This window comes from Protopterus annectens, chromosome 10.part0 (genome assembly GCF_019279795.1).
Source record: "Protopterus annectens isolate FY-2018-M chromosome 10.part0, PAN1.0, whole genome shotgun sequence".
NCBI lineage: Eukaryota > Metazoa > Chordata > Ceratodontiformes > Protopteridae > Protopterus > Protopterus annectens.
The window spans coordinates 1,668,165,929-1,668,188,428 of NC_056744.1; the positions used below are offsets into that span (position 1 = coordinate 1,668,165,929).

General features: G+C 37.7%; 1 protein-coding gene across 1 annotated transcript in view; it reads right to left on the minus strand.

Moving 5' to 3' along the window:
• Positions 1-22,500, minus strand: part of LOC122814408 (zinc finger protein 729-like) — a 544,251-nt gene that overhangs the window by 409,420 nt on the left and 112,331 nt on the right. The gene's annotated exons all lie outside the window — the stretch shown is intronic.

Sequence of the window (22,500 nt, forward strand, 5' to 3'; positions counted from 1 at the left end):
ATAATGCAGCTATTTAAACAAGCATTTAACTGAAGCTTATAGATAGGTTTGCAGAAAGGCTTTTATGTGTTTAGTTAATGAAAATATTTAACATACAGAAAGAGTTTTTTTTGTCTGTTTTTCTCCTTTTCTTTTTATGACAACTATTGTGCTTTCTTCAGTTTAACTGACTTACCTGTATCCTCAGCTTGATGAAAGTAAGATATGTATGCTTCTAAAGACCAAGGTTCTTATTTAATTACAATCTGTAAAAAAGTACCAGTTCTCATAAATTTACAGAGAGAGTTACTTACTAGTTTTTGGATACCTGTTTTGTTTTCTAGCTTTAATAATCAGCCTTTTTGAACATAGCTTATTCTAAGATATATATATGCACAGGTCAGTAATCATGAACTTTTGTACACATTTGTAGTTCATATGCATTGTTTTACCGAGATATATATTGGTATGGCCCTATATGACTGGCATACAATCACCCTTATAATACGTGCCTATATATGTGCACTCATTCCATTTTGTTGTGATCACCCTTACACGTGTACTGAGATATTCCTATTGATGACAGCAATTTTGCAACCTGTTACATTATGTTTGCATAACAGTATATATGGCTATGTGACATTCAAGCCTACTTTAGTTTTGTTTCTATAGCATTTGCTGCTTAAATGTTGCATATTACTGTGTTGTTTCTGTCATTTGTATACATACATGTTTATAGTTGTCCCCAATACATTATGTACAAGAGTCAGGTATTAGTAATTTCTTTCCTTGTTCTTGCCAGGACTTGCAATACCTGTTCTCATTAATTCACGGAGAGAGTTACTTACTAGTTTTTGGATAGCTATTGTGTTCTCTAGTTTAATAGATGTACATTTATGTATTACTCAAAGAAGACAAGATGTTTACATTACAAAAAGGTTACAGTCCCTTTAGTTATATTTTTCAGACAAAGTAGGCTTTCATTTCATATAGTTACATGATTTGTTTCACACTCTCACATGAGATACTTCCTTTGTGAAGCCTGTGTTTCCTGCTTGTGCTGGCATGAGATTCTGTCAGATGCTTTACTCTCTTCTCGTATCTCAAAACATTAGTAAATAATCTGCTGATTCCACAGACTGCTAATAGATATAATTTTAGAGATTTATTTTACTTAACATCATCCAGCTTTTCTAATGACAGAAAATAGTAACACCATATAGATGCAGGCTACTGAGCCAAGTACGGATTTAAGTGATCTGCCTAACTTTATTGTTTATCTGAAATCTTAATAGCTTTTATTTAAAATTGTTGATAGTTCCATGTTTTTTTTTTTTTATTAAATATATCTGAAAATATGACTCATAGTCAAACATAAGCTACTTAAATGCATTACTATTTTTCTACTTCTGCAATAATACACATAGGTCTTTTGTTTTAAGATGATTCTCAGATTTGGTTGTACAAAGATAATTACTTTTAATATACATAATTACCACAAATAATCTGTTAACCTTAATCTCACACATTTTGATATTTTACTATTCAAGTCGGTAATAATTTTGAGGAGTAGCCCTTTATTTTTTCTTTTTTTCTTTCTTATTACATTCTGTACAGTTATTGTAATGGAGTAGCATAGAACGGATGAAGATTACTGTTCTTAGGATGGATGAAGGTGGATTAGATGAATTTCTCATCAAACCAGGAATCAAATATTCCATGTTTAGACTTGTAAATAGTTTTAAATGTTTTACAGTTATATTCAGTGTTCATGTTATGTTCATTACTATATAAGACAATCTATAGGAATGTTTTCTTATAAATGCATATCCTTAAATGTAAATGGACTCAACAACCCTATAAAGAGAGGAAGTGTAACCAAATATTTGAAAACTAAGAAAGCAGATATTGCATTCTTGCAAGAAACTCATATAATAGAAAAAGATTTGAACAGGATGTCTTTCAATGGCTACTCTATACTTGCAGAATCTCATTTTCAGACCAAAAGAAGAGGCACCATGATATTATGAAGGAAAACATTACCAGTACCTAAAATAATTGACACATATTCAGACAGAAATGGCATGTTCTGCTTAATTATTCTAGAAATAAATAAAAACTAATCGCATTAGCCAACACTTATTGGATACCCGGTATCAGTGCTGCAACAGCGAATACATATCTTGATTTACTTGCAATCAAATCTAAAGGAGATATAATTTATGCAGGAGATTTTAACTATATTTCTTTCTAGAAGTGACACTACTAAATGTGATAATTTTAAGATATCTGCACCTGCTAAAAGACTGAATAACTTCATCAATAATTCAAACATAAGAGATATTTATGAAAAAATAGAACCCAAATCCCTAAAATACACACATTACTCATACAGATTTGGTACTCAAACTACCATTGATAAGGTATTGGTTACAGACAATTTATTCTCAAAAATTCAGGAAGTTTTCATTAGCTCCTGTCCAATGTCTGACCACAACGCTATTTTCTTTAAAATCAACATGAAATCTACTCATTTAGTATATTGGCAAAGAATACCAGCATACATTGTTAAACTAACCGGGTTTAAGGAGTGGTTACTGAAAGAAATAAAAATATTTCTAGACATAAATGACAATGATAGTACTTCTAAAGTTATTGTCTGGGATACCCTGAAATCTTACATTTTTGGTAAAATCAAAACCTGGTACCTAAACAAATGAAAGGAAGGAGATAGTATGCTATCAAAAATATAATAAAAATATGAACTAAAAAGAAATCTGAACAATAAAGACATAAATGCAAATACAGAACTGAAACAATTAAACCTGGATTACATGGAAATTCTTAATCACAAAGTGGCAATAAATTTAGAAAGAATCAAAATACAGTCTTATTCTGTTAACCCAAAAACATGCATAGATTAGCTGTGAAATCAAAAAACGTAACCAATGTCAAACATATAAGGGAAATTGTTGATGAAACTAAAAATAAAACTAAAATTGTAACAGATTTAGAAGAAATTCTTGAGACATTCAGAAAGCATCATGAAATAATAAATAGCGCAAATCCAAATATTAACAACGTCCTAAAAGATAATTTCTTAAATGAGAACACAGGCAATAAATTATCAATAAAACAGAATACCAATCAAACCAATAACATTAAGTGAACTAAAAGAGAGGATTCAAAGTCTTAAGAATAATAAACCTCCAGGATTAGATGGATTAATAGGAGAAATTTATAAAGTACATACGATACATTAAAGATACTTTTAGAAGCTTTTGAGGAATTTAGAAAAAAGACAAGCTCATTCCCTTCCTGGAAATATGCCATGATTTCCCCTATCCTAAAACATGACAAAGACCCCAAACTAGTAACTTCGTTTCATCACATTTCACTATTAAATGTGGACTATAAAATTTTTACATCAATAATAGATTAAATCAACTGATGCCCAACCTAATAGCTGATATCAAACAGGCTTCATCCTAATTAGAAGAGTAAAAGACAATGTTATCAGGCTGATATTCTTAGTAGATCATGCTAACAAAAAAAAAAAGAACTATCAATTATTAGCCTAGACTTAAACAAGACATTTGACTCTATAAACTGGTCCTATTTATTTAAAGTATTAGAAGTATATAACTTCTCCCCTGATTTTATTGATATAATTAACAGATTATATGTAAACTCAATATCATACATCAAAATTGGTGCTTTATCAGGTCTGCTCAACATTCTAAAAGGTACTAAACAAGGCTCCCATTCTTTCCCCTTATTATTTGACTTATCAATAGAACCTCTAGCTAACTACAAAAGAGCAAATTCTAATATAAGGGGATTTTCTGTTAGTCCAAATTACAATTCCAAAATACAACTTTTTGCAGACAATATCATGCTAACAGTTGGAAGTATAGATTCTTCTATAGATCATATAACAAAATCCCTGCAAATTTTTGAAGATATTTCAGGCCTAAGCTTTAATCACACCAAAACAGAAACATTATTAATAAATAAAAAAGCAGACACTTTATTAAGAAAGCACAACAATTTTAACTGGGCAAATGACAGCCTGAAATATTTAGGAATATACATAAACTCAAGCTGGAATAATAGTTTAAAAACAAACTATAAATATCTATTATCTACAGTTAAGGACTTTTTAAATAGATGGAATAAAATGTACTTCATGATAGAAGAAAGACTGTCATTAATAAAAATTATCATATTACCCAAAACTTTGTTCTACTTTCAAACTTTAGTTGCCTCCCCATCCAAAAAATTAATGAAGCAACTAAACTCTGTTAATAAATTTCCTTTGGTTTCCTCAAAAGCCAAGAATTAGCCATGCATGGCATTACAGAAGCTAGAAAGATGGGGGAATAGCATTTCCAAATTTTGAACTTTATGCGGAATCGACCATACTTAATGTGATAAGTCAATGGTTAAACTCCAAATATATTTCTAACTGGAAAAATCTCCATGCAGGTATTTTATTATCTGCCATAGATACAACTATTGACAATAATATGTTCTCAGAAAATAAAAAAATCTTCCTTGTTGTCAAAGACCATTTCTACAATACCAATAAGAATAAAAAAAAATCACTTTTCATTAACTATATATTAGAAAATTTTAAAAAGATAATGAACAAAAATCATATGATAAAAAACTTAATATTTTGAATATTTCCCATAGCATACACAAAGACATGTATTGACTCTTTCAACATATCTAAAATAAAAGTAATGGAAGAAAATGGTTTAGTTGTCTGGCACCAGTTTCTATGTAATAATAATATACACGAACCATGTTCCCTTATGGCCAGATATAACATAAAACATAATTGGTTGAACATACAAATATTTAGAGAATACACAGTTAATGAATTTAAAATATGTCATATCACCAACACAACATCTATACCTAAGATACTTTGTCTTCTTTGTGAAATAGAAACTTTGCACGTTAATAATATTCTCTCATTGTCAAGTATAAATAAATCTTTAAGAACCAATATGCAAATCACAGAGGACTCCTTATGGAATTTCACAGAAAGAATAAACAAATCCATTTTTTTCAGATAGTGATAAAGAATTAGTACTTACATCAATTAACAGCACAACAACTCCCCTTTTTGGAAAATCTTCATTTGGAAATACATCCATGGGAGCTTTTTTACCCCATATAAGATGGATTTGATATCAAAAAATAATCTTAATAAATGTTGGAGGTGTGAGGAAATACTTTGCTCAGACTGGGTACACATGCTTCTTACATGTAAAATAGTAACTCCATTTTGGATAGAGTTCATAAATTTCATAAAAGCCTTGGGGTCAGTGCGAAGTATTTGACTCATTATTACTGTTCAGTGCACCGATACAAACACATATCCCCAAAATACAGGTACACCTTCTTTGGTCCTTGCAATTGCAAGAAGAATCATTACGTCAAATTGGAAATGTAAAAAAATCCTATCATTTGCATATTTTTTATTATTAGCTAAACTTGCATGCAATAGGGAGTTGCAAACTATTTCAGAAAGAACTATTAAGATGACACATAAGAAATTAACTTGGTTAAAGCTTGAAAAATGACTAGATAAAATGTAATCACAACAATGACATTATATCTGTTATGGGCACTGTAAATAGTTATTGTTTCATGTTATGATGTTCTTAAGACATATATTGTGTATATTTATATATCATATTTCTTGTATTATTTTATTTCATGAAAATCAATAAAAAAATTATTGAAAAAGAATTGGATTATTGTTTTTCACAACAGGCTGCACCCTGCTAAGGCCTAAAAATCAGTACTTTGTGAGTAGCATGTTACACACTGGTTAACAAATTCAAATACTCAGGCTGATGAATAAATACATTTCAAACTTCAGATTAAATCTTAAAACTTTAAAAATGAAGTCAGTCAACAGTGGAATTAGTGTCTCATAAAATGAATATGGCCATTTTCACCTCAGATACCACCATCTATTATTCTCCTCCCTGGTCCAAGACCAAGAACTGTTAACTCATCCAAGAGTGATTAAAGAAAGCTTAGAATAATTCACATGCAAACTAATTTAGTCAAACTCCCCTTACCTTATATTGTGCCAGGGGCATAACAAGAATATGTAGCTATTTTTTTATTAACTAAAACCCTGACTCAAATAATGTGATACAATTTGAGAAACGTGTGTGTGTGTGTGTGTGTGTGTGTGTGTGTGTGTGTGTGTGTGTGTGTGTGTGTGTGTGTGTGTAGATTTACTCTGCAGAAAATGATAAAAAGGGCCTCATACTCAGCCAGGCTTTGCTTCATTTCACCCTCTGATTTTTGCAGTTTCATCAGTTCAGCTAAATAGCTAGTTAAAACAACTTCTACTTTTCCAGTCTTTTATTATTTCAGTTTTTATATTCCTTCAGTGTTTCACTTATTTTAACACATTTGATTTATTTTTTCCTCTAAATTTCTAGAAGTGATTTTGTGTACCAAAGCTGAATTTAACTGCTTTTTGCTGAATATCTGCGGGATTCTTCCCAGCCAGAGTTTTCTTTTCTCTCTTTCTGGTTGATTTTCTCTCAGGTACTCCAAAAATCCTCTTTGCTAGTGTAATTACAAACCAGGGACTGATGTTTACTCATACTGACAGTTTTGGGAGCCCTTTTTTACAGTTTCTGCTTTCACACAGGGAGAAATTAACTCAGTCTGTTGATCGGTGTGCAGTCATCTTGGAAGTCTGCCCTCTTCATCCTTATTGTATCCATTAGCCCATATCACTCAGATTTCCCCATCCCTTTCCTCAGTGACCCCTCCTTACAAAGCTCATGGTTCACCACTTGCTCTACATTCTGCCTCCATCTCTTACTAGACAAGACCACCAACTCATTACTCCCTCTCCACTTCCACTATCTCAGTACCATATTAGGTCCCCGATTCCAAAGGTTCTCTGCTTCCCACACCTTTAATTTCATATGTTAAAGCAGCACAATTGTCTGCATCCATCCTTCATAACCTCCCATTAACCTTTACCTCTAAAATGTATTTAGTCCATCTACAACAAAAATACTGGCTTAAAAGGTCAGCACTACTCTTTTTGCCTGCATTGCCCCCTTCTATCCTCTATCAACAACCCCATCCCCACCTCTCTACTTTCCATCATACTGGCTGTTATATCCTATGCAGGATATAACCCATACTTAGCTCATACTACAGCAGTGATCTATTCAAACATCTACTGGTACGGTAATTTTACTTACACAACTGTACTTTCTTATGCTACTTGTTTTGCAGATGTGCAACAAATCTGTCAATATACAATCAGAAGAAGCTCTGATGACTAGGCACAGACTGCCGTAGACGTCTGAGTAAAGAGATAGGGCTTTGAGACAGTCTGCATAGGATTTTTTTACTCTCTAGGGTCTCTCAAGCTGTTGCAAGTGCCTGGTTGGGTACATGCTGAAGGGTGCATTGTACTCAGTGATGGGTTTGATGACAGCAATACACAGCAGAACAATCACCTCCTTGGACCTGGATGCCCTTACTTAAAACTTCTGCAACACAGAGTAATTTTCTTACCACAGAAAACACATGGTGGTCAAAGGTCAGGTTACTGTCAGCATGCATTCCCAGATCCCTGACCACTAGTCTACTTTTAGGGATGTATTATCAATGTGGTAATTTCCAGGGGTGGGTGTCTTTCCAAAGGGTACTATTAAGCATTTTGTCACATAGGGCTTTGAGACTGCCTGCATAGCAGTTGTTTACTCTCCGTGGTCTCTCATGCTGTCACAAGTGCCTGGTCGGGTACATGCTGAAAGGTGCATTGGACTCAATGACTGGTGTAATGAGCGCAGAGTAGAGCAGAACAATGACCTCCTTGGACCTGGATGCCATGCCCTTAAAAGTTGTGCAATATAGAGTAATTTTTGTACCACAGTAGACATTTGGTGGTCAAAGGTCAGGTTACTGTCAGCAAGCATTCCCAGATCCCTGACCACTTATCTACTTTTAGGGATGTATTATTACTGTGGTAATTTCCAGGGATGGTCATCTTTCCAAAAGATACTGTTATGTATTTTTTCGCTTTTAGTTTAAGTCCATAGTTCTGGCAGCAGTTGTTTGTCTGCAACAGGCACTCTTAAAACCAATGACTGAATTTTTGAGCCACAACTAGGGTGAGGGGTTTCTGCCCTGGGTACAAGCTGTTATGAGGCATGATTGGCAGTTTCCAATTGGATATGATTGCAAAGCCATGTGATACTGAGAAGTTTTAAATTAATTCTGATCCAGCATTACCTGTAGTAAGGCATTTTATGATTGTAGCAAGGGACTTGCTACAGCTATAATGACAATGAAGTTTCATTTTACTTTTTGTTTTTTGTCCCTCAACTTTAGGTTGAGACAGGAGCCAGTGTGGGGAACTGCCCAAGGTGTCAGAGAACCTAGACAGCTCGCACACATTTATTTACTTGGTAGTATCTGTGGGCCATGCTGTATGTAACACAAGCTAATGGTGATATATTTACCATAACAACAACTCTGAAGCAAATGTTCTAGTAGAAGTAACATCTGCTATTACTTCTGAACAATGCATCAAAAGCAAACATGCAATAAACTAGAACTGATTATAACTTGTCATTATAACATACCACAGGATAACACTCAAAGAATCGAGCCTATGTTATAAAAATGACACTAAATGATTAATGCAGACATGTCAAATAAATTAAAATATTCCATTAGTTGATGTTTGCCCATTGGATTTCATTATTAGGTATTACATAACAGCCCTCATCTAACATTCTACACTATGTAGTTGAATGTGCTTTGCAATGATTTTCTTTTTTTAATGGTTTACTAGTTTATTAGTGTAATGCAATTTGTGTCATCTGCAAGCTGTTTTACTGTCCATAACTGGCAATCTTTCAGCACTATTTTGCTGCATGGTACATTCTCAGGCTATCACCTACTCTCTTCCTCTGCCATTCCTTACACAGACTTACGTACGTTTATCTAAATGTAAATATATCATGTATAAAAAGTCCAGCAGAGGCAGACACACAGTACTCATCCCCCTAGATTAAGCTTCAGTGGAAACAGAGAATGATAAGGTGGCTCCCTTTTGCAGTTCCTAGGAAACAGCATGGTCTCCTTTATCACTTCTATGATGGCATCAGCTCTATACCTAAAAGGACATTCATTGTCCAAATATGTAATTACTCTGCGGATAATAAATTGGTTTACTTGAGAAAGGTAGCAACTCATGCAATTCAGCACCTTGATAAAAGCATTTATTTTGCATTTTCTTGAAATGATAGCATGACAGCTTAAAAAAGTCAGGGATGCAGGAAAGCCAGATGCCATCCTTCAATTTAAGTTTGTTATAAAATTTAAATCACCAGTAAGGTAAAATAAACCAACAAATATGTTATAAACCTGCTTAGAAATGTTGCACTGCATGTGAATGCATAGGTGCTAATATTTTAGCAGATTAGAATAACTGCGAGAGACGGTCGATAACCACTGATTTTAATGATAAACATTTCAGCTGTACTTTGCTTTGACTCACTATGTAAATATGTATTTTAATTAATATTTATTTATTTGAAAGGTTGTTAAGTAAGAGTTCTATGAGAATGGCAAACCACAAATAATGCTTTTTCTGACCAAGGTTCCCTGTAGGATTAACACAGTGCGATTAGTACAGCTGATGTTAATGAGTAACTCTGCCAAAACTATAGCAGTTCTGTAAAATTTCAGGAAATACTTCAAAACAGATTCCCAGATATTCCAAGGCTACTTAGTCTTATCACCATTCACACCTTCCTAATATCCCCACCTTATCCTGTAACTTTCAGGAGGGTCATACCAGCCAATCCCAGAGTAAATTTGTGTATACCTATCCAGACGTACTTTAAAGGAAGATACTGAATCTCACTGCTTAACTAATAGAGAAAGTTTGGGAGGTACTGGGTTCTAAACCTAATCCTGACCTTGTTTTATTTATCTGTTAGTGAATGTTTAGTTCTGTGCTTTTAGCAATGGTGAAGATATTGGACTTGCAGAGAAACAGGTGGTCTAGGACAACCTGGACTCTAATAATGTGACAAGTGAAACAGAACTCCCTCTAAAAGTTTATACAACGTTTAATAAAAGGACAGAACTTGCAGCCCTCTTGATAGCTTATGGACTTCAGGCCTCTGATCACCTTTGCTAGGAACCTTTCAGATCTTTCAGCTGATATGTTAAGTGAGATACATTCTGAAGAAGGCATTGTACTCAATAATTAGTCTGACTAATGTCACATACAACACGGTATTTTCCACTTTAGACCTTAGAGATATTCTACTAGTAATTAGCTGTACTAAATAGAAAGAATTCCTGACAACTGTTATCATATGGTCAAAAGAGAGAGTTATCCAACTAAGTTTGTAGGCACTGACTACATTTTTGTTTTGTAGTGCCATGTTGTTTGTACAATACGATAAAGGACACAAGTGATGATATTAGCACACCACAAATTTACTAGGGATAGGTCAAAATTAGGGTGTGACGTGACAAGAACCCTGTCTGCTATCATTTGGAAACTTTGTTAACCAGAGGTCTTGTCTTGTCTTGTCTCTCTCTCTCTCCTTGAGGCACAACTGTTCACTCTCATTCGTCATGCTGAGATACCTGCTGCTCACATTGTGTGGGTTATATCTTTCAGCCAATTTGTTATCCATCTTACCACATATGGAATTCTTTTTAAAGCCTAAACCTAAAAACTTAAACTGGCTTAAATTCTCATATGTGCTTCTCTATAACCAACTCACTACTGCTCATAAAATCCTATATAACCCTAATAAAGTCCCTGCCCTCAGATCTTTAATAAGTCCTTATACTAAACCTAGAAAACTCTGATCTACAGATAAAGTTATGCTAAATACTACTAAATCAAATAACGCAGCTGGCGACTCCCTATTTTCCAACTACATCGTCAAAAACTAGAATAATCTCCCACCAGACTTAACTCAAGAACCGTCCATGGCCAAATTTAAAAACTTAATGAAACTCTTTTTCAGATCTCATAGGATATGCACCTGCCTTAACCGTATAGGATAGAGATTACAAACATCTCTCTACCTTCTCCCCTAGTGAAGCCCCCACTTACCTACCTCACCTAAACTATTACCTCCCTTTAAATACTGCTAGTACTTAAGAATAATCCTCCATACAGAAAGCCTAATGGAATACTGTCCGGGTATCTTCCATTTTATTTACTCTTACTGTCGATGCACATGACAGAGTTATTTTCCAAATGCTTATTAACTATAATCATATCCATTTTACTGCCCTGTCTGTTCTCGTGTTTTGTTGCAATAAGCTATGTTTTTCCTTCATCATTACAATGTATCTGCCACAGTCTTTGTACCTGTATTTTTGTACATTTGATTCTATTGTACCTCGTATTATTATTACTATTAGTAGTAGTATTTTTGTACATTTGATTCTATTGTATCTCGTATTATTATTACTATTAGTAGTAGTATTTTTGTACATTTGATTCTATTGTACCTCGTATTATTATTACTATTACTAGTAGTATTTTTGTACATTTGATTCTATTGTACCTCGTATTATTATTACTATTACTAGTAGTATTTTGTACATTTGATTCTATTGTACCTCGTATTATTATTACTATTACTAGTAGTATTTTTGTACATTTGATTCTATTGTATCTCGTATTATTATTACTATTAGTAGTAGTATTTTTGTACATTTGATTCTATTGTACCTCGTATTATTATTACTATTACTAGTAGTATTTTTGTACATTTGATTCTATTGTATCTCGTATTATTATTACTATTACTATTTTTCTACATTTGATTCTATTGTACCTCGTATTAGTATTACTATTACTAGTAGTATTTTTGTACATTTGATTCTATTGTATCTCGTATTATTATTACTATTAGTAGTAGTATTTTTGTACATTTGATTCTATTGTACCTCGTATTATTATTACTATTACTAGTAGTATTTTTGTACATTTGATTCTATTGTACCTCGTATTATTACTATTACTAGTATTTTTGTACATTTGATTCTATTGTACCTCGTATTATTATTACTATTACTAGTAGTATTTTTGTTCATTTGATTCTATTGTACCTCGTATTATTACTATTAGTAGTATTTTTGTACTTGGATGTAACTAATTTATATTTGGAGCTTTTCTCCCCGGGCCTCTGCTGAAAATGGACATATATCCAGTCGGGCTTTCCCGGTCCACAAATGTAAAATAAAATAAATAAATACATAATTTAGCTCCTGTATGATACCAGCATGGGGAATGACATCAAGGTATGTCACGTGAACCACAAAGTCACTGTCTTACAGCCTTAGTAACCACTTTGAAGAAGATTACCAGATTGAATAGGCAAGAATTACCCTTCACATAGCCAAACTGTTGGATAACTCTAAGGTTCTTGATATCAGTACTAGAGAAGATGAAATTACACATCAAATCTTCTGAATCATCATAGACTTAAAGAAGACTTTTATTATAAAAGATGGAAAATACTGCAAAACATTTTGAATCGTAGGCACCACTGTAAATATTTGTAATGTTTAACTTTCATTTAGAAACAAAACTGATTATACACGTTCAATTAATTTGATGTTTTATTTAGAAATGAATTTGCCCTTTTATGATTAATACCATCTGGCAATAAAGAACAACCAATAAAAATATTTAAAAAGTCCTGATATCATAATTTATGAGGTCAGTTATGATGTATATTGTGGTTTTACAGATGAGTCTTCTAGGTCTGATAGGTCTGTAACTGCCCATTTCAGTTATAAGGTCACCCTTCCCAAGTGGCATCAAAATTTTCATGATGGGTGGTGAGGAGCATCATTGATGCTCATGTACAACCATCAACAAATGAAGCTGCTTGTTGTCTAGCAACATGTATCATATATCACGCATATTGGCAATGTCTACCATCAGCTGCACATGTACAACCATCAACAAATGACACTGCATGTTGTCTACCAACGATAAAGTCCAACAGGTATCATACTTGTGTATAGTGGCAATGTCGACCATCAGCTGCACATACATCATGTATATTGGCAATGTCTACCATCAGCTGCACATACGAGTTGAGCTCTGTTCTGTGACAGTTTGCATATGTGAAACAGGGTGAAGTTTATATTCGCAGTCAAAATTCTGACTTGGCTCACTTTGTTCATTGCAGTGGGTAGAGATTTGGGTTGTATGTTTGATTGTTTCTCAAATTTACAAACCACATTATGCACCTATTAGCCATTGCCCTGAAGCGGCTTTCCCCTAACATTGTCAATATGAATGCTTCGACTGTATACTGTGCTGACTGTTTACAAGGACAAGAAATAGACAAGCCATGGGTTCAATTCCCATGAGCCCTGTCTTTTTTTCAATTATTATGCTGCAAAAAGAGGAATTTCCCTGAAGTGTCTTTCCCCAAAACAGTCAATATAGCATTCTTTTGGGGCACACCATGCTGAAAGACTATTTAGAAGACTAGGAGAAAATCAAATCATGAATTCAATTTCACTGAGGCCTGTTTTTTTTTTTTTTATTATTATCAGTCTGCTAACAGAGCCACCCCCCTGAAGTGTCTTTTCCTTAATATTTGCAGCTCAAATTCACCTTGTTATGGAGCTAAGTGTGTAATGCAATTGGAGACAGTTTACGGATCACATTACCTCAGAGGTTTAATTTTCATTTTAATAACATTCATGTAATAACACAGGCATACTCAATGCAACATTACACTGTTTGCACATGTAGGAATGTACATCATCTTACATTATTGTATCCTGTATGTCCTGTCTGAGTTTTGCATAAATCTACATTTAAGCATTGTCCGATCCAAATCTTCACTGTGTTTTCTGCCCCTTCTTTGGTTAACACCTCTGTCTGCAGTCTTTTCTGTCCATTTCTGTTGACCTACTAACTCAATGCTCCACCCTTGGCCATCACTGACCGTTTTCCTTTCATAAGACATTTCCCTGCATATACATTGCCTTACGTTACAATAATATATCAGCAGCATAGCTTGGTTGTCCGTGTGGGAGGATTCACAATGACTGCCATATGTGCTCTTGTACCTACGATGCTTACTGCAGCTGTTCATACTTTTATCTGGTTGCAATGCACCTTGTACTACAGACATAACAGAAGCATGTCATCATGAAAACAGCTCTGGTCACAAGCACATACTATAAGTATCAAGGCTCATTCAACAAATGATGTAAATAACAATGACATGGCTCCAATACTGGATACAACATTCAAGTTCCCCATCTATCCCTTCAGGTACATTTTCTTTTATGGCTGATATTCAGATACTGTAGCATATAGATCAGGTCTCCAGGTCAAGGTCAACCAATTTATTATTCTGCCATCCTATTTTTTTCCAGGTCCTATAGTTATTTGTTATGTAACTGCATCTCTGTTTTCAGAGCAGACTCGTCTTCCTTTTGGTTCTGGATTCTTTTTTTTTTTGTTTTCCCACTTCATGTTGCTGGTGTCCAATTGTCTTTGTTGCTCTATATCCTCAGCTACTTTCACTGATTTTTGGAACAATATTCACTCTTGTTCCTCTTGTGGAGCAATTTTGCACACCTCCAGCTCATTCTTACATTATTCCTGTTCCCTGTCCTTCTTTATAATTTCAGTTTTGGCACCAAGAACCACTTTTTTCCCTTACGTTAACCTTATGTGCAGAGCTGCATGCCTAAGCAGTGACTTTGCATCAGTGTGTTACTTTGTGATTTTATACAGGACAGAATTCTTACCTGTAGCAACTGGTAGGATATCCCAATGACTGGGAAAAATTCTGGGTAGTGCTCATTGTGGAAAGGGGGAAGACTAAATGGAAAGAGTGTGACTGCGGATTATTTATTATTATTAGATTATGAAAGGTCCACGTGTCTGATTTAAAATGGGCCCAGCTTGCTCACTGCAAAAGGCCTACATGCTTTAGAAATCAACTAACATCATTGCAAACTGGGCTAAGAAGGCTAAATACTCCTAATATTATAAAAAATTAATAGAGTGAAATCAACTATACATTCTTTTAAGGTTTTATAATTTCTTTTAATTACAGAGGTGGTAAGACACGTTTTGGAAAAGCTTGATATGCTTTTCTAGGGAAGGGGTTAGGGTTACCCAGATGGGATCATGATCATGAGAGCCATTAAATGGACAGCACTGGTTAAGTGTTATGGAGGACTTATACAGGACCATGGCCCCTACACCCGATCTTATTCCAGGCCTGGAGGTCTGCATGTAGAGGTATTCTGTGGAAAAAAGTAATAAAAGTGGTGTTTACATCTGTAGTATTGTCCTTAAGGCACAACTTAGTGACGAATACAGTATCAGTGCTGTTTATGCACAGAATGGAGTCAAGTTGTTGTACTTTTTGTTGCTACCAGCATTTAACAGAGAGATTCTAAAGGTGGGAGTTCAAAATAGTGGGGACTGTTGATCAGTGGAGAAGGGACATGGCTTTGTGTGATATTGCTAGCAAGTAGAAGAAACACAATTAAGTAGAGGTGGTAGAGGTAGTTTCCTCTGTTTAGCTGCAGGAACTAATTTTATGATGTGGGATGATTTGCTTACAGGCAAGGGTTCTGTTTATGTGTGATGGCAGACTTCAATGCTTTCTAGCAATCAATTTGGAACTAAAGTGGTATGCTTTACAGAAAACATAACAGGGTTCGAAGTTTGTACTTGAAGGTATGAGAATGGTAAGGTTGCAGCAGACTTCTTCTGAGTTAAAAAAAGAAGTTATGTCTTACAATAACGTTCCATCTGAGTTGTTGATCTTCTTCCATTCATCACTGATGGGTACGGTTCCGAACCCTTGGAACCGAGTCAGCCAAATACCAAGCTAGTGTACACCAAACTCTCGAGCTATGCTACTACCCACAATGCCCTTCATCCCATACCTCAGACTGAGTTTGCAAAATACATAGTAGCAGCATATATATATATATATATATATATATAAAAGAAACAGAAACAAAGGCAGAGGCCATCTCTGTGCAAACTCCCTAACACATCAAAACGACCCAAAGATCCGCCAGGAGCCTTTGGCGCGGGAAGGTGGGAGGGTGTGATGAATGGAAGAAGATCAACAACTCAGATGGAACGTTATGGTAAGACATAACTTCTTTATCTGAAGTTGTTAATCTTCTTCCATTCCTCACTGATGGGACCAAGTCCCTAGCTACTACAGAATCTCGGTGGGCCTCATGGAAGAACATTCTGGAGAACCATAGAGCCAAAGGCAGCTCTACCCCTGGAGATCAGATCCTATTTGTAATGCTTGATAAAGGTATGGGGTTTAGCCCAGGTGACAGCTGCACAAATGTCATCCATGGAAGCCCTAGCATGAAAGGTGACAGAAGCGGCCACAGCTCTAGTGGAATTGAGGTTTAATGCGGCCAGGAGCTGATTCCTCCTGCAGACAATAAACAAAGGAGATGCAATCCCTAAGCCATTTAGATAAGGTAACTTTAGACACTGTCGATCCCTTCCTAGAGCCCGCAAAGGCAACAAAAAGCTGATCTGAATTTCGAAAAGACTTTGTCCTGCCCAAATAAAACCGCAACTGTCTGTGGACATCCAAGGAATGGAGACAGTATTCCCCTTTGTTGGTATAATTAGGGAAAAACACAGGCAACTCAATGGACTGATTAACAGAGAATTCCGAAACCACCTTGGGTAAGAAAGTGGGATTGGTGCGAAGTGATACTCTGTCCTTATGGAAAATCAAATAAGGACTCAATGCAGAATGCTTGTAGCTCTGATAAATGTCTGGCTGAAGTAACCGCCACCAGAAACAAGGTCTTCCAGGACTTACATCACAGGTTGCAGCCGGCTCAAAGGGAGGTAGAGTCAAAGTTTGAAGCACCCTAGACAAATTCCATGATTCCACAGTTTGCCTAATGGGAGGTCTAGAATGAAAAATCCCCTTCAAGAAAGTCTTACACAGATGGGAAGAAATAATAGGAATTCCATCTGAACCATCATGAAAATTGGAGATGGCAGCTAGATGCATCCGAATCGTGGATGCAGAAGCCCCGTTAAGGAAAAGCTCGGTCAGGTATTGAAGAACCATAGCTATTGGAACAGAAACAGGATCCAGCTCTTGTGCCCACAAAGAAAAACATTTCCACTTGTCTTTATAAAGTTTTTTGGTAGAAGGTTTGTGGGAGGCCAAAATAATATTCCGTACCAAAGAAGAAAGTGATTCAAGCCTGGCTACTAACAGAAGTGGAGCAACCAAGCTGTCAGTTTGATGGTGGCCAGATTTGGAGATGACAACCCTTGGGGGTGAGAAATGAGATCCTGCTGGAAGTCTAGAATCCAAGGAGGTCAGAGCAGGTGTGGCTGAAGAAAGGGGAACCAAACCTGACGAGGCCAGAATGGAGCAATGAGAATCATTCTGCTTCTCAACCGAGTAGCTTTCCTTAAGACAAAGGGTATCAAGAGGATGGGAGGATAAACGTACAGGAGACCCGTGGGCCAATCGAGAGTCAGAGCATCTTTTGGGGACTCCCCCTGTGGAGGAAAGAGGGCAAAGTAGCTGCTGCACTTCGTATTGGAGGGACAGGCAAGCAAATCACAGCAAGGCCGGCCCCAGTGGCTGAAACTTTCCTCCGCCACTCTCTGGTTGAGAGACCACTCATGAGGAAGCAGTGTGCATCTGCTCAGCCTGTCCGCAATCACGTTGGAACTCCCCAAGATGTGTGTAGCAATCAGGAAACGGTTGGTAGCTATCGCCCACTGATAAATTCTCATGGCTTTGTGGCAAAGGGGGTAAGAGCTGGTCCCTCCCTGCTTGTTGATGTATTAGACCACAGACATGTTGTCAGACTGGATAGCAATCGGTCCAAGAGGAAGAAGAGGGTGGAGAGCTTGTAACACCAGTAACACAGCTCTGAGCTCTAGAATGTTGATGTGTAAGTTGACTTCTAGAGGAGACCACATGCCTTGAACAGATGTTCCCTGTAAATGGCCCCCCTCCCTATCAGGGAAGCGTCCATAGTCACCGTGGCACTGGGCTGAAGAGGTTGAAAGGGGCGACACCAAATACTTTTGTCCATTCTCATCCACCAGAGGAGATCCTGTTTGCAAAGATCAGTGACAAGGATTAGTGCGTTCAAGGGATGATGATTGTGTATCCATTGAGTTTGTAGAAGCCAGTGTAACAAGCGCATATGAAGCCTGGTCAATGGAACAATGGGAATGGCTGCCACCATGGAACCCAGAGCCTGCAAAACTTCCCTTGCAGACACTTTCCGCCGAGTATCACTTGCACTTGTGTTCTCAGTCTTAAGAACCTGTGATGAGGAAGGGCTATTAGGCCGAGCTGAGTGCTGAACATAGCCCCTATGAATTCCAGTTGTTGTTGAGGGCTGAAGGTTTGATTTTTCCCAGTTGATGGTAATACCCAGAGACTCCACCAAAGACAGAGTGTGGTGAAGGGCCCTGGTCAGTAGACACTCAGTGGGGGCGGAGAGGAGCCAATCATCCAGATAAGGAAACACCTGGAATCCGTGAAGTCTCAAGTGAACTGTCACCACTGCTAGACATTTCGTGAACACTCTGGGGGCCATTGACAAGTTCTTTCCGTCCTGCTCGCACCTGGCCAAAGTATCCCTGATCTTAGAACCAAAGAGCGTGGAGGGCTCAATAGGGGCGTTCAAAAAGGAAGACTTGAAGGAATCCGGTAGGTCAGAAATGCGCATCCAGGCATGACGTCGGACAACAACACCAGCACCTGCTGCTCTAGCTGCTCCTTCGGTTGCGTGGGAGAGCAACTTCATGGAGGAATTTGAAATCGCTTCAAGGGTGGCAAGTTGGCAGGCCACTTTGTCATGTGCTCCATCCAACACTTGACCTGCGAGGCTACCAGAGAGTTCGGAAATAAGGTCTCTCTGGAGTCTCGTAAAGTGTGCCAAGAAATTCAGCGAATGCGTTGCAAAGGTCACTGCAGCAAAGACTCGCTTCCCTAGCCTGTCCACCGCTCGGGACTCCCCGTTGGGTGGATGAACAGCAGGACTCTCTTCTGCCAAGTCCTTCTTTGTGGATGCCGCCACCACCAGAGCATCTACTGGCAAGCCTTTCAACCAATGGGGTTGATCCTCTGGAGGAGAAAGTACTTTGTCTGATCTACTAGGGATAGCTTCTACAGAATCCGGACTCTTCCACGCATGCTGCACAATGAATTTGACCAACTCATTTGCAGGAGGGGTCACACAAGACACAGTGGGCCGGGAACGGAAAGCTTGTAAGAATATGGATTCCTCCAGGGAAGAGGTGGAAGATTTCCAGTCACCCCACTGACTCAAATTTTCCAAAATGTCCCCAAAGGAAACATCATCAGCGGGTGATCTAGGGGTGCCTTCCCCATCATCGTAATCCGTATCCTCAGTAAAGGACTCATCAGGTGAGTCCATGTGTTTTCTTTTGCACACCCTCTTCCGAGGGGGCTCTTCAGTGGGAATGTCCGAAGAGGCCTCGGAAAGGGAGGTGCTTTGGATTAGTGGTCCCCTACTAAGGGCTGGCGATGGCTGAGTTAGGGGGGGAACCAAAGGCGGAGCTGAAGGAGGAGGACTGTTAGCCACCAGCACCCTCTCCATAATCTGGAAGGTGGGCCCACCCAAAGAGGGATGGGAGCCTGGAACCAAAGAGGACTGAATTGGAACCGGGGTCGTACCCCACTCCGAATGGCCCAACTCCAAGACTGACGTTTGAGAAGGGTTCGGTGCAGATATAACTCTCAAATCCGAGACGGGAACTGAGAAAGTCGTCGGTGCCGGGGCCGGTACCGAATATTCCACCCCCAAAGCAAGGGATTGAGTAAGGTGAGCTGTCGTCAGAACTGAGGCTTGGATGCTTCAGGCATCAAAGTAGTCAGCGTTGAAGGAAGGGGTCCCGTTGAAAGCAATGGATAAGGGGGCCTTGGAACTGAAAGATCCCCATCTGGAGAATACGAAGGAGTCGAAGGTGGAAAAATCCCAACACCTGGAGCGGAACAGATCCTGGAGATTCCTCTTGCAGTCAATACCTGATCCAAAAGACGAACAATGTCTATTTCGGACATGCTCCTGGCAGACCTAATCGATATCTCGGAAGGGGATTCAGGCCGGTTCAGAAATGGACTGTAGGGTTGCCCGGCAAATGGATCCACAGAAGATGAATACCTGGTCCGTGGTAATGAACTCAATGGAGCCAAGGATTCTGATTTGAATTACATAAACGGTAAAGTTGGCACCGAGAGGGAACTCGAAGCCGAAGTCACAATCGGGGTAGTAGTCAAAATCGGATCAGAGGTCGCCGGAGCCTGTAAAGATGCGGTCGGCACTGAAGTATCCAGAACCAGACTGGTCGGAACCGAAGTAATAAACGCTTCAGTAGTCGTTGGTGCCGAGCCCTGCACCAACAATTCAAACTTCCCAGAAACTGTGCTAGGCACTGAAATCGGTGGCACCAAGGCAGCGAGTCGATGCTCGGAGGAAGATCTACCAGCCTTAGATCGATGATTTTTGGCCCTGTCACCAGCCGCTGAAGAAGGGTCTGAGCAGGGGCACTTCTTATCCTTGTCTGGAGGGGTTGAGGCCTCTGCAGAATAGCCTCAGAGAAAGGAGAGGAAAGCAATCTTTTCAAAATCAACTTGTGCCTTTCATTCAATGTCCGTTGACTAAAACTCGCACAAATATCACATGGGGGGGGGGGTCGCAGAAAGGTGTGAGACACCCAAACAATAAACTCATTTAAAATGCAAGTCACTGTTAGGTAATTTACCACTCCATGATGTACAATGTTTAAGACCTGAAGTATCCTTTTTCTCAGCCATACTAACACTCGCTCAAACAGAGAAGAGAAGGAGAGAAAAAAAAAAAAAACAGACTACCAGCAATGGTATGAAGAGTTACCATAAGGGTGGTAAAAGGTAAAGAAATGGCAAGAAAATACCAACAATGGTAAGAAAAGGAATACCTGTGGGTAGAGCTAGACTATAACAAGACACTAGAAGAGAAAGTATGGAAGAAATACCAGTTTGAATAATTCAAAACTACTTAGCTGGAGAGCTCGGTGAAAATGCTGCTATATGATTGTGCGGCAAACGAGATCTGAGGTATGTGATGAAAGGTATTGTGGGTAGTAGCGTGGCTCGAGAGTTTGGTGTACGCGAGCTTGGTATTTGGCCGACTCGGTTCCGAGGGTTCAGAACCGTACCCATCAGTGAGGAACGGAAGAAGATTAACAACTTCAGATTATGAATTTTCAAAGTAGCCTAACAGAACGAGAGGAGAAAAGTATATATGAGTCAGTTGTTGGGGGCTTGGCATGAAAGGATTTTATGGTAAAGAAGTTTTTGTCAGGTAATGATGTTAGCAAGTTAGTAATGACTTATGATTGGTTGATTAAAATGAGAGGAAAAATAAGTCAGTGAAGGGTTGAAAAGTATTATGTATGAAGGAAATAAAGTAGAGTGGGCTGGAATGGGGCTAGGGTACAGGAGAAAAAGCAAACCCAAGTGCAGCAAGATAAAGTGAACTGGGGACCCTCCACAAATAATTCCAGCAAAACAACAAAGCAGGGAAATGTTATCTGATAGTTATTTCTAACAGATGATTAACAACTAAACAGTTTCATCTAGGCCAAATAATTCAGGCAGGAGGAACATGGGAATAAACCACCCAATACGGTCTGTGTCAGACCAGCAAATAATCACTAAATTAAAAATTTCAAAAAACAGAAACATGTTTTCAATATCATCCTAGCAAAAACTATTCTAAATAAATGTCAGTATGCTGTGAACTACACAGAATTCTAATAAAGATACAGCAAAATGGAGCGAAAATATTCTACCTTAACAGTTTATACAAATATTATAAATTGTGACAGGCCTTTCTTTATGCTTGCTTAACATTTTACACAGCAGACCTATCTATGGTGTTAAGAACAATGCAGGAAAACATACGATAACATAAAGTAGCATTTTATTTTAAAAAGCTGCAAATAAACTGCACCTTTCAGGCTTGGGTTTATTTCTCAGATTTCAAACTGTGACTTTGAGAAATTACTTTAATGAAGCAAAAGTTTCTTTATCTATAAAATAAGGACAAGACCTCTCACAGGTCACCCTTTGTTAATAAAACATACCGGAGAAACAAACTAACAGTTACTCGTGGGAGACTGCCTGATCACAATGTGCTATCCTTGGGGTACATGAGAATAAAAAAGGGACATTAACTACCTAACCAACAAAACTGCCTATTTAAGAGGTGGCTACTTTATGCAAAAAAGGAACAGATGTTCAAAAATGTCACTCGGTACAGGAAATGAGTTTAAACATAATGGGATACACATCTACAGTAGCAGAACAAGAATGCTAAATCAGAGACAGAAGTGCTTATGCTTAAGAAGATTCACTGTAGACAAGAAAGAGACGGATCACT